Below are 12,950 nucleotides of genomic sequence, written 5' to 3' on the forward strand. Positions count from 1 at the left end.
ACTACTTTATATGATTACTAGGCTTAATATAATATGCAAAAGAGCGTAGCATTGTGCCTGATGTATTGTTTATATTCATTTTAACTATTATTATATTTATTATTATTAATTTCAGTACAAGGCATCATCTTCATGTTCTTTTAGGCTAGTATGATGAAATGTCAAGCTATAACTATTATGTTCATAATCCAGTTTTAAAGAAACCAATTTTTATGACGCCCTCTTAGTAAATGAAGGAAATATTTTTTATTCAAACCAAAAATATTATTTTAACCAAATTTCCAGGATAATTCCTCAAAATCATATTTTACTTAAGTTACCCAAATAATGGCTTCAGTTATACACATTCCTTCACAAGAGACTTTAGATATGTCAATGAACTGCTGCTCTAAATTATTATTTTTTAAAATCATCTATTTGGACAAATTTTGGCAAAGCCATAATAAGACTTCTACTAGTCCTGAGGAAATAACCAATTAGTTTCAGGGCAGAAATTATCTATACTTTTATATACTACAGTTCCTTTATCTATTCATCCATCAATGTACACTTAGGTTTTTCCCATATCTCATTAAAAGAAAAAAAAAATTAACTGTTTATGGTGATGGATGTTAACTAGATTTATTGTGGTGATCAATTTAAAATATATACAAATATCAAATCATTATGTTATACACCTACAACTAATGAAATATTATATGTCAATTATTCTTCAATTTTAAAAAGACTATAAACATCAAGTTTGAGGAAAAGGAACCCTCATGTACGACTGGTGCAGCCACTGTTGAGAACAGCATGGAGTTTCCTCAAAAAGTTAAAAATGGAACTCACATTTGACCCAGTAATCCCACTTCTAGGAATATATCCCAAGAAAACAGAGATAGCAATCAGAAAGAATATATGCACCCCTATGGTTCATAGCAGCACAATTTACAATAGCTAAGACTTGGAAACAACCTAAGTGCAGATGAGTGGATTAAAAAACTGTTGTACATCTATACAATGGAATACTACACTGCTATAAAAAAGAAGAAACTTTTACCATTTGAAACAGCATGGATGGAACTGGAAAGCATTATGCCAAGTGAAATAAGCCAGTCAGAGAAAGATAAATATCACATAATCTCACTCATTTGCAGATTATAATGAACAACATAAACTGATGAACAAAAACAAGATCCAGAGACAGAGAAGCATTTATCAGATGCTCAAACCTCAGAGCGAAAGTAGAGGAGGGGAGGAATAAGGGGGAGAGATCAACCAAAAGATTTATATGCATGCATATAAGCATAACCAATGGACAGAGACAGCAGAGGGGTGAGGGCATATATGGGAATAGGGTAGGGGGGCAATGGGGAGATATGGACACATATGCAATACCTTAATCAATAAATACTTTTTAAAGTTGCAGAACATATACACAATGGAATATTACTTGGACATAAAATAAAATGAAATCTGACCATTTGCAACAGCATTGAAGGAACATGCTGAGTGAAATAAGTCTGCCGGAGATATATAGGATTTCACATATATGTGGTATCTAAAGAACAAAAACAAATAAAATAGAAACAGACTCATAGATACAGAGAACATACTGATAGTTGCCAGAAGAGAAGAGGTTTGAGAGGCTGGGTGAAAAAGGTGAAGGTATTAAGAAGTACAAATTGATAGTTATAAAACAGTCACAGGCATGCAAAGTACAGCAGAGGGAAAATAATATTTTTAAAACTAAGTGTGGTGTCAGGTGATTACTAGAAATATCTGGGGGGGGGGGGCATTTTGTAAAGTACATGATCATCTAACCACTATACTGTAACCTGAAAGTAATACAAAATAATATTGAATGTAAACTGTAATTGAAAAACAAAATTTTTTTTAGAGAAGAAGGTTTTTAGTCATAAATGATAATTCAGGTGACAGAGTGTAAAATGTTTTTAGTCACAAATGATAACTCGGGTTATATAAGAAGTATTTCACTCATATATGGAAAAGAAAAAAAGCTTTGTTTCCCCCAAGGAACAAGTTTGTTCTGCCCTCTCCACTCTCAATACTTCCTATCTATGGGCAATGTCAGCATGTTACTAAGCAGGTATCTCTTTACATTGGCTGCCAGGAATCTTCAACTTCAATGAGCAAGTATATTTACTATAATTCTACTAGAGGCCTGGTGCATGAAATTCATGCACGGGGACTGGGAAGATGTCCCTCAGCCAAGCCTGCACCCTCTCACAGTCTGGGAGCCATCACTCAGACATCCTTAGCACTGCCTTGAAGGCAGAAGAGGGGGAAGTCTGACTGAGAGCTATAACCAATGGACACATACACCGGGGCCCATGGGTGAGGGGTGGGCTAAGCCAGCAGCCGGACATCCTTAGCACTGCCGTGGAAGCAGGAGAAGATCCCGCCACCATTCTGCACTTGTCAGCCATGAGTCTGGCTCAGGGCTTCTGGCTGAGCAGCACACTCCCTGTGGGAGCACACTGACCACTAGGGGGTAACTCCTGCACTGAGTGTCTGGCCCCTGGTGGTCAGTGAGCATCATAGAGACCGGTCATTCTGCCATTCAGTCAATTTGCATATTAGCCTTTTATTTTTTGGACCATAAGACGCTCCGGACCATAAGACACACCAGTTTTTAGAGAAGGGAAATGAAGAAAAAAAGATTCTGAAACAAATAGTGTCCTAAAATATTTTATGTGCATTAAAACCCAACATCACAGTCATAAACACATGTAATCAACCCTGTAAAGTAAACAGCAGCATTTAGAACCATTTTAGAGCCGGGCAAGCACACAGAGACCACACAGAGCCGGGCAAGTAAAAAAACTTTTTTTTAAAAGTATATGTGTAGGCTATATTTGGACCATAAGACGCAGGGACTTTTTCCCCCCACTTCTGGGGGAAAAAAAGTGCGTCTTATGGTCCAAAAAATACGGTATATAGAATGATCTGCTTGTTTGGGACCTAGCTTTCACTTACCTTTTATTTTCTATTGCCTTTCTATATGGGGTAACCCTAATTTTTAATTACATTTTATTGTAAGACTTTTATAAACCACATCAAATCTCTTAAGAGTGAAAAAGAAAATTAGAAAAAATGGAAAATTAATCACTATCAACACCTTTAGTGTAAAGGCAAGTGTTATGAGCTTATATCAACAGAAGATTTATTAATCTGGTTCTCCACAGCCTGTCCACATTATTCTGGATTCATCACTTACAAGCTCTGTGACCTTAAGCAAATTATTTAACTTCTCTGTGCATATTTTCCTCAACTATATAATGGGTTTAATAATAGTACTCTTCTCATAGCATTGTTGTGAAAGTCAAGTGAGTTGATTCTGTAAAACAATGCCTGGCAATAACAAGTATTCTGTTAGCTACTATTATTATTTAAAAAAAAAAAGACATTGTTATTGGTCAAGAATATCAGTGTCTAGTAAAATAAGTGCCTACACACAAGACAGGAAAAATAGTGCAAAGGATGATTTCATTGTTACTGTGTTTGAGAACCAGCTCATTGAAAAATCATACTCTGCCTTTTATTTACATTCCTGTCTATATGTAATATAGAGCCAAGAGAATTTTCTTCCTTAAATTCCAATCTACAAACATGGGGAAGTTAATATTTCATTGACATTTAATCTAATTGCCCATATGTGATAGCAATGATTATAGTACTTTGTCCTTGACATTTATATTGCCTGAACATCACATGGCTTAACTGTCCCACAAGCTATAACTGTCCTCAATTGCTGTCTGTCTTTAACTTTTCTGGATTGAAAACAAAATTTCAGCACCAGAGTACATACTCTTTCATATGCAAACAAACCCAAACACACAAGCACATGTGTACACACAAAGGAGGTGTCTGGGTACCATAACTGAACCTACCCCTGCCCAGTCAATCTACTATTATGTTTCATCATTTCAATCGATTGTGCAGCAGTCAACTGGACTGATCATGTGGTGACCCAGCCTAGTCATTAAGACAGCTGTTATAATCAGATCAGCTGGCAGACAGTCAACTTTGTTCATCTAGAGATGGCAGGAGTCTCCCATGTCAAAAAATTTTGCAACCCTAAGGCAGACTTTATTATTGTAGACAGCATTCCTTTTTCAGGCCATTAACATAACTGGGATCCAATTATCAAGTTCACTTAAACCATCACTGTTTGAAATAAGCACATAAACTGCAGTCAAAACTTGGAATGCAGTGCTCACTTCGGCAGCACATATACTAAAATTGGAATGATACAGAGAAGATTAGCATAACCCTTGCACAAGGATTACGTGCAAATTCATGAAGCATTCCATATTTTAAAAACAAACAAACAAAAAACAACAACAACAACAAAAAACACCTTGGAATGTATGTGTTACATCTGCCGAGACCCTCCTGTGAAATAGTTGGAAAGGGGTGCCACTGAGACAACAAGGCTTTTTGGATCCAGTATAAAGGATCCAGTATACGGTGCTTTATTTCCCAATTTGCAATCCCAAAGTCTGTGCAGTGCTGATGTCTAGTTAGCTACATCCTCATGTCCTGGATGGTGGTGGGTGCAGCTGGACAGAAGCAGGCTGCTGGTTCACTGTGATTGTGTGGCCCAGCCTGAAAAGCCTCCTGGGACCATCAGTGTTCTGCAAATTATAGTCGGCCTGGCCTGAAGGTCAGCAGCCATCCCCCAGCAGGCACTGGCCGTCCCAGCCCACTGCCCTTGAGAAATTGGTGTGCTGCAAAACATATTTGCTCAGATACGGAGAGAAAGCAATTCTTCACCTAATTATATCCATTTGGCTCTGAACAGATAGATCGTCTCTTTGTGAGGAAACAAAGCAAAAAGGAAAGGGACGTTTATGTATACTTGCTTGTTAAATCTCTGAAATTCTGTAGGGAAGTTGTGTATAGCTAAAATTAGATCATGAATGTTTATGCTTTGTGAATTGAACATACTATATAAATGACGGATTGGAAAAGTGAGAGAAGGATAGAAGGAAAGGGGCAAGAGTATGCACCCCACCATGGGGCTTACAGAAATGGCCACAGTGAATCCCTATCTACAAATAGCTCCCAGCAAAAATGCCTTCTCTTTAGCCTTCAAAAATAACAGTCATTCTCCATCATTGAAATGCCTGAGTGCTGCTATTCAATCTTTCTCAGCTCTATGTTATGTCTTGACTCATTTGCAAAGAGAGCTGAGTGTAAGCCAGCATTTCACATGTAAGCTATTTTGCTAATTTATGGTTAAATCAGTAGACAGAGAAGCCTAAAGGAATGGTCTGAAAGTACCCACATAGCAGTTTGGGAACCTCACAATATGGGTGCACCAGCCCAATGGGGGCAGAGCCAATTGACCTCAAGTCTATTTGGCAAAATTGTACAGTAGGTACATTTTCTTGGGCCAAGGAGGTTTCCAGAGCTTTTACCCACTATCTTCCTTCTTGGCTGGTGTCCAAAACGAGTTCCCTTATTCTTTGTCTTCATCCTTACTCCCCTAATTTTGTCCTCTTACCATTCATTCACAGTAAGATATATGACCATTCTCTTGGGTTCAGCTGTATTTTAATTGGGGTCAACATCAAAGAGATGAAACTCTGAGTGGAATTTCAGAACTTGTTCAGAGAAGGACTTAGGGCAATGTACACCTTTCTGACTGACATTCCTAAACATCCCACCCTGCTGGAGGTCGCCACATTTTCTGTTCTATAGTGGACCCCCAGAATAAGCCCTTGTGGCTAGAGCTTTTTCTGCACAGCCATGCAGAGGGCTGACTTGGAAATTATCTTGAGCACAATGCTTGTTCCAGGAGCCCTGTGAAGCATGGCCCTGGAGCAATAAGGCAGGTAAAATAGCTGGGAATGAGAGCCAACTTCCAGCCCCAACTCCACCACATTCATCTGGAAAATGAGGATGTTCATTGTCATCTTGACCACACAGCAACTTGCACAAGGCAGTTGGAGCCTATCTAAGAAAGCCTTTGAACCCGTTAGATTAAGGTTATTGTATAGTTTAAGAACAAAAGGATTCAAAGCCCTACTGTACAGTTTAAAACATTATTACTATCCTGGCTTCTGGTCTCTAAAAGAGAGCCACTGTTATTCTAGTTATTTTATCTTAATTTGTAAGCAGTCCTAGCTGAATTGTTCATTTCTTTTCGAAATCAGCCCATTAGTTGCAAGGATAAGATTCAAATGGGCAGGGGAGAAGGAAAAGAAGCAAGCCAATAAGAAGAGAAATTAACATCTCGATCTTTAGTAAGAGTTTTGTTTGCAAAGCATGCATTTCATTCCGTCTGAAGGTAAAAACAAACAGATGTGAGGAATGATCTCTTCACTTTCAGCTTTGCGGCATCCCGAGGTCTAGGGTCTATCCAACTCTCCTGTTCTGGCTTAGGCTGAACAGCTTTGGGGTTCTGTTCTGGAAGCACTAGCTCTGTGAGACTGACCATGTGGAATGCCCTATTCTTGGGGAGTCCATTATAAATCCCAAAACTGGAGGTTTGTTTTGGCGGTTCATTAACTTAGCCTTAAGGGGGGAAAATGTGATTCAAACAATGAGCCATAGTTATATTCAGCTCAGAAAACTTCTGGCTAAGAAAGGAAGAAGGTAAGATGTAAAAAGGACAAACTGTGAAATATACTTACTGAGGCATACTAACCAATATTCTCCACTATGTTCTATTGGTGGATTCATTCCTAGCTCAATCTAAAAATGTATTCAATTCTTAAAAAGAAGGAAGAAAAGAAAAGACCAAGACTGACTTTTTTGATTCGGACATTAACTGTGGTAAAGGGTAGTTTTTCAGCTCCTACATGGCTAAGGGCACCTCATAATAGAATCCAGCGCCTTTCACTCCTAAATCACTGATTTGAATCCAACCCAGGTCACTACTGACAGAATGTTATTACCTCTAGGTGTTGTCTAGTGGCCCATGTGGAATGAGTTGATGGTCTCTGTCCTGTTTCATGTAGGTAGAAGCCCACGTTACCTTGTTGTCAGTTTCAAACAAGAAGCCAAGGAGTTAATGGATGTGGCACCCGAACCCCCCTTGCCCTGGGAGGTGGCGCCCTCCAGGTCAGAGTGGAGGGCACTGCCTGCGATGTGTGCAGCCAGGCCCCAATTTCCCTCATCACTTTCTGGGACATCAATCCATCTCACTGTTCCACAATAACATTTGCCAGGGACAAAGAATAAAAGGCAGGGCTGGGGTTTTATCCAGGATTTATTTCCATTTTTCCTGGCAGGGAAGACTTCCAGTCGTGAATGTCACCCGTTTATGTATATCAACTTTCAATTCACCATCCTAATTAGAAAAACAAGAATCTGTAATACCAATGCCATATGAATATTTAGTTTCCAAATAAAATGTTATTGTATTATGTTTTTCTACTATCTTTGATGTAAAAGTTTTGCTACAGGAAAAAAAAAAAAATCTAAACTCAACTAAACCACAGACACAGTATGGGAATTTCTATTCACAAGAATGAAGACACACGTGTTTGAGAAAGAATGACCATACATACTCTATACTCTATTAGTGTATATATTCCTACCCTTTAGAGAGCATGTCATTCAACCCCTTCTTTTTCAATGAATACACTGACACCCACACAGGCCAAGTGTCTTGTTCCAGGTCACACCATGAGACAATAACATGACTAAGATTGATGAGGAAGCCCCAGACCTGTGCTGCAGTGCTCTTGCACAGAAGCATTTCATTTCGTTTTGTTAGCAGATGTTCGCTGAGCACTTCCTGTGATCCAGGCAGTCGGCTATGTCCTGTGGTAGTGGCAGTGGTGGCAGTGATCATGGAAGTGAGGGCATGGGGACAAGATAGAAACTCTTCCAGCTCATCATCTACCACAGAGCCTGAGATGTCAATAAACAAGAATAGACATATGAACAAAAGTTTACCTATGAGGGCTATTTTCTGCTAGATTTTATAAGAGACATCCAGGGACAAATATTTAAGTAAACATAATTTATTTTGGAAGTGATGCCAGGAAGCAGTGACAGAGGAGAGGGGAAATAAGAGAGGGAAGAGAAAGAATGTCATATAGAGTGTGCTGGTTAGTAGGTTGTTACTGAGGACACTTGGGGCTCAGTTCCACAGGGGACTGTGGGATACAGCGAGAACAAGCCTCAGGGTTGTTCCACAAAGAGGTAAGGAAGCAGGATATCTATCTACCAACGTCCATCCATCACAACAGGGCATTCACTCCTCAGCAGCTCCCACATGCTGCCACAGTCACAGATGACCCTCACATACTGGGTTACAGGAGTTGGCAACCGGAAACCATCAACCTTTCCAGAAACTGTGAGTGTTGAAGGGGTGTGAGTGGGACAGCAACAGCTTCTGCTACAAGGGTTTATGATCTTAAGAATATATCTAATGTTTAGAAGACAGTAATTCAGAAGAAAGGAAATACAACATGGGAAGTGATTGTTGTATGTGCTCAATACAGGGCAGGTCCAGGAGAAGGTGCTACTTCCTGTGCAAATGCACTGTCTGTTCCCTGGCCACCCATTCCCAGCCAGCAAGGCAACGTGCTCCACCCCCCTCACCTCTTCACCTCTCTGCTAGGCCTCTTCCTGCAGCTGTATGCTCCATAATGGTTCCTTTGCAGAATTTCTTCCTTCAAAAGCCTTTGCTGGTCTCTAACATCCCCCCTTTTTAGCCCCCACCAACACAGTTTCCTCAATGTTATTGTTTCACTCTCAGAGCCTCCAGAAATGGAGTTTCTCCCCCACATTTCATCCTCCAAATATCTTCCTATTTTCCCCTCATCTCCCCAACATCTATGGTAACAAATAGGAATTTGTTTCTGAATAACAATAGTTAACAGTTGCTCAAGGGACTTAGTGAATAAATTAATCATCACATTACTAAGTCAAGCTGCCAGAAGTGCTCAGGGGAGAACAGGCCAGACACTGAACTGAGAATTTCATAGCAACTTTCAGTCCAATTCCAGAAGAAAATTAGACAGACCCCCACAGCCCACAGGAATCAGCTGAGTTCCAATGATGTTTGCCTTTAAAACCAGAGAAAAGCCCTTTGGAATTCTCCTGCCCAAGCACTGTGCAATTCCCAGAACCTTCCCTCAGCTCCAATTTCTCTCAAAGAAACTGATCAGTAATGTACACAGACTTAAGTGCATAGTTGCACAGACATTGAAATAAGGTGCAGGGAGAGAAATCTGTCTCAGAAGATGTCAGGGGAAATGAGGAATCATCTTCCATTTCCCTCTTGGGAAAACTATAAATATTTTGGAGGGGAAAGTTCATACAGAAATGGTTATAAGAATTTTTTTAATTATCTTTTCTTTGAGGGAAGCTGCCTAATAGTTAAGAAGTGCCTTTTGTATGCAAAGAGCTAGCTGGGTACTTTATACAATATCTCATTTAATCCTAATAAAATCTTATGAATATTAATAAGTGGCAATATATATTGAGGCAATATTCTGAGCACTATACTAACAACAATATATTGTCTTGTTCAATCCTCACAATACCTTATAAGATAGGTGCAATTTTTAGCCCCATTTTACTCATGAATAAACTGTGGCTTTGAAATGTTCTATAATCTGCCCAAAGTCCTTCAGCTCCCTTGGAACCACTGGATCTGGAATCCCACACTGTCATGGGGGCAGTCCAATGGTTTCTCACCGACAATCTTCCACTATCATGGTGGCTCCACTATCATGAGGCAATAGGGCACATGGTTATCTTTAAGAATGTCAATTTCAAAAAGTTTGGGATGCATTCCAAAAACCTAGCTCCTATATTATCTACTGATCTTGCATCCACGAATATCCAAGGCTTTGAGACTGTACACACAGGAGGGTCACTTCTGCTCTTCACATTCACTTCTGCAATCCCACTAGCACAAAAAATACATAAGAGGAAATAATGTCCTCCACTTCTGCAAATCACAACCTCCTGCTGGAGGCAGGCTGAGTTCTGCAGAATTAGGAGTATCCTTACATCTAGTTCCCAAAACTGGGCCCAACTCAGCAGAGACTGGGAAATGAGAGCAGCACAAGAAGATCCAAATGCAGCACACACATTTTAGGAGAGACATACTTATCTGAGAGATAGACGGCAAAGGCTGTTTTGTATTGACCTCCAAGAAAGCCCTGACTCCAAATTGGTAGAGCTTACAAATGCCAAAATGTAAGAGGGTAGCGAACAACTTAAAGAGTGATCCAAATAGGCATTGCTGCACTAAAAACTCAAAAACAAAGCTTCTGGATCCTTACTAGTCACTTGGCCTCAACCACCATGGTCATCACCAGCCCAGAACCCTAGTCTTTTGAACTATTCTCTGATTTATTATTTAATGCAAACCCCAAGTTACAATGGATTCGGCTGGATTCACAGAGGCCTCAAGAAGTGGTTTAGAACTTGCATTTCCTGAGGACACAAAATTGCTAAGAGTAAGGGTTCCCCAGGCAGCCTGTGAAAGCCACCTGAGCTCATCTTATATTATGCTTCCATTTGGGATGATGACAACCCGCCTCCCACTGACTCCTTCCCTAAAGCAGAGATACACTGAAGATATGCAGGGGTGGTGCTGTGGTTAGGAGCCCCATGGGATACTATCAGAAGGAGATCTGACCCTGGACTGAGGGTTCACCAGCAAATCCACTGGTGACACCTCCTGCAGAGCAAATGAGAGCAGGGTATGGAAGCAACTGCCCAAGGCGCAGGTTGGGGAGATACCTGAGGAGCCATAGGAAGAGTTCTGAAACAGTAAACACATTATAGAAGCTGGGTGACTTCAACTCTCATCCACAAAATATGGGCAATGACTAATACATCTCATTTCAGGCTACTGAGATTTAATGAGGAAGTAGAGTTGGAAGTCTCATGGCATGTGGCACTTGGTATATAACAAACACACATGGATTAAGAGCATATTTGAACTGTAAAAAAAAAAAAAAAAAAAAAAAAAAAAAAAAAAAAAAAAACCTTTATATTATAACTAGAGGCCCAGTGCATGAAATTCATGCACAGGGGTGAAGGGGTGTCCCTCAGCCTAGCCTGCACCCTCTTCAATCCAGGATCCCTCTCATAGTCCAGAACCACTGGCTCCTAACTGCTCACCTGCCTGCCTGCCTGCTCCCCCTAACTTCTCTCCCTTCCTGGCTTGATCACCCTAACTGCCTAACTGCTTTCCCCTGCTGGCCTGATACCCCTAAAGGCCTATCTGCTATCCACTGCCGGCCTGATTCCCCTAACTGCCTATCTGCTCTCCCCTCCTGGCCTGATTCCCCTAACTATCTATCTTCTCTCCCTTCCTCTCAGTGCCCTTCAGACCCCTGGCAGTACAGGCGTGCTGAAAGCTCTCCAACATGATCCACCCCCATCCTGATTGGCCGTTACGTGGTGGCATCCTGGACAATTTGCATAGTTCTTTATTATTAGTATAGGTTAATCATAATACCTTAAATTTCATTTCATAAAGCAATTTTGAATATCTGCAACAGTCCTAAGGTTGGGCATTTATATTGGTTCTATTTTGCAAATGAGGAAACAGAGGCTCAAGACAATTCAACGGCTTGCTCACGGTCACACACAAAATGCTAGAAGAGGTCCTGAACTCGGGGAACTTAAACTCTATAGGGAAATTAGTCATAGACTTCTTGGCTCACTGTACCTAGTATCTGGAGACAGTGACATGTAACCTCCCAGGTCAAAGCAAAAATGGCATGGGCAGTTAGTCACCTTCCTCCAAAGTTCCAAATATTTTCCTTGTAGAAAAAATAGAAGTAAGGTGGGGGCATGAGTGGGAAGTGGTGGGGGATTGGAATGGGGGGTTGAGGACAAATATGTGATACCTTAATCAATAAAGCAATTTTTAAAACTATATAAATAAGAATAATGATGAAGTAGAACAAAGAGATCTGCTAGAACCTGGTCCTGTGGTGTCCATTTTTCATTTACTCCAATTCCCTACAGCTGGCTCTGACATTCCCCTCACTGGACTCCTGTTTGTTCCCTGGGGCAATCCTACAAGTTATCTAAGCACCCATACCCCTTCCTTCCATTTTCCAAGAAGCTAAAGCTTCAGAAAAGGTGCTGTTGGCTAATCTTACACCTCCCCACTTTCTGGAAGTCAGCAAAGCTTTCCAGATTTCTCCAAGAACAAATTCCTACAATTACTTTTTTCTGTGTTTTCCTGGTCATGTCACATGGCAGGCATGGTTAGGGAGGCAGGTTAGGTATAAGTATGGCCCTGAGGCATCATTCCAGTCCACACCACACAGCTCAGCCACTGCCTCCAGTTGTGTGCGCACTTTAAAGCCAAGACTCTATCTGTTTGACCTTTCTTTTGCCATCATCCTCTGACCATTAGCAGGCCTAGTCTTTGTTTCTAAAAGAGGGGAATAGGAACCTCTTTTGTCTGTTTTATTAAACCACAGTCACAAGAAGTCTCCTCAGAACAATGATGTTCTCTGTGCCCTTCAACTGGCATATGGCCCGGACAAGAAGTGCATTTAATGGCGAAGTAGGAAGAAATAGAGCCAAAAGGTAGCCCCCACATGCACACCAAGTCCCTTCCCTTTTCAGCCCTTGCCACAGCTCTCCTGCAATGATTGACAACATACACAAAGCGGGGGCGGTATTTCTGGGGCTAAACATTAAGACAAAGACAGCCAAAGCTACTTAATTCTTTGAATGAGACAAACATAAATGGTGCGTGGATGTGCAATAGGTGTAAAAAAGGAAGCGAGATGCATTAGAACCAAGAGTGCATAATGTATTATCAACAGCTCTGCGGCTTTGATGGGCAAAGGCTTTTATACAGACTCTGTATTGATAGGTATTTCAACCAGCAGTAAAAAACCGTTCTTGACATTCATCTATAGGGAAAAATATCCATGTACTCCTGGCTGTAGGACCAATTAGTCTGTGAAAGCAGCAGGGAGGGGGACAGAATATAA

General features: G+C 40.7%; 1 non-coding gene across 1 annotated transcript; it reads left to right on the forward strand.

Moving 5' to 3' along the window:
• Positions 1-4,218: 4,218 nt before the first annotated feature.
• LOC118709867 lies at positions 4,219-4,325 on the forward strand. The gene has a single exon (XR_004985174.1). It is a non-coding gene; the product is annotated as a U6 spliceosomal RNA (small nuclear RNA).
• Positions 4,326-12,950: the final 8,625 nt, after the last annotated feature.

Source organism: Pipistrellus kuhlii, unplaced genomic scaffold (genome assembly GCF_014108245.1).
Source record: "Pipistrellus kuhlii isolate mPipKuh1 unplaced genomic scaffold, mPipKuh1.p scaffold_m20_p_1, whole genome shotgun sequence".
Classification (NCBI taxonomy): Eukaryota; Metazoa; Chordata; class Mammalia; order Chiroptera; family Vespertilionidae; genus Pipistrellus; species Pipistrellus kuhlii.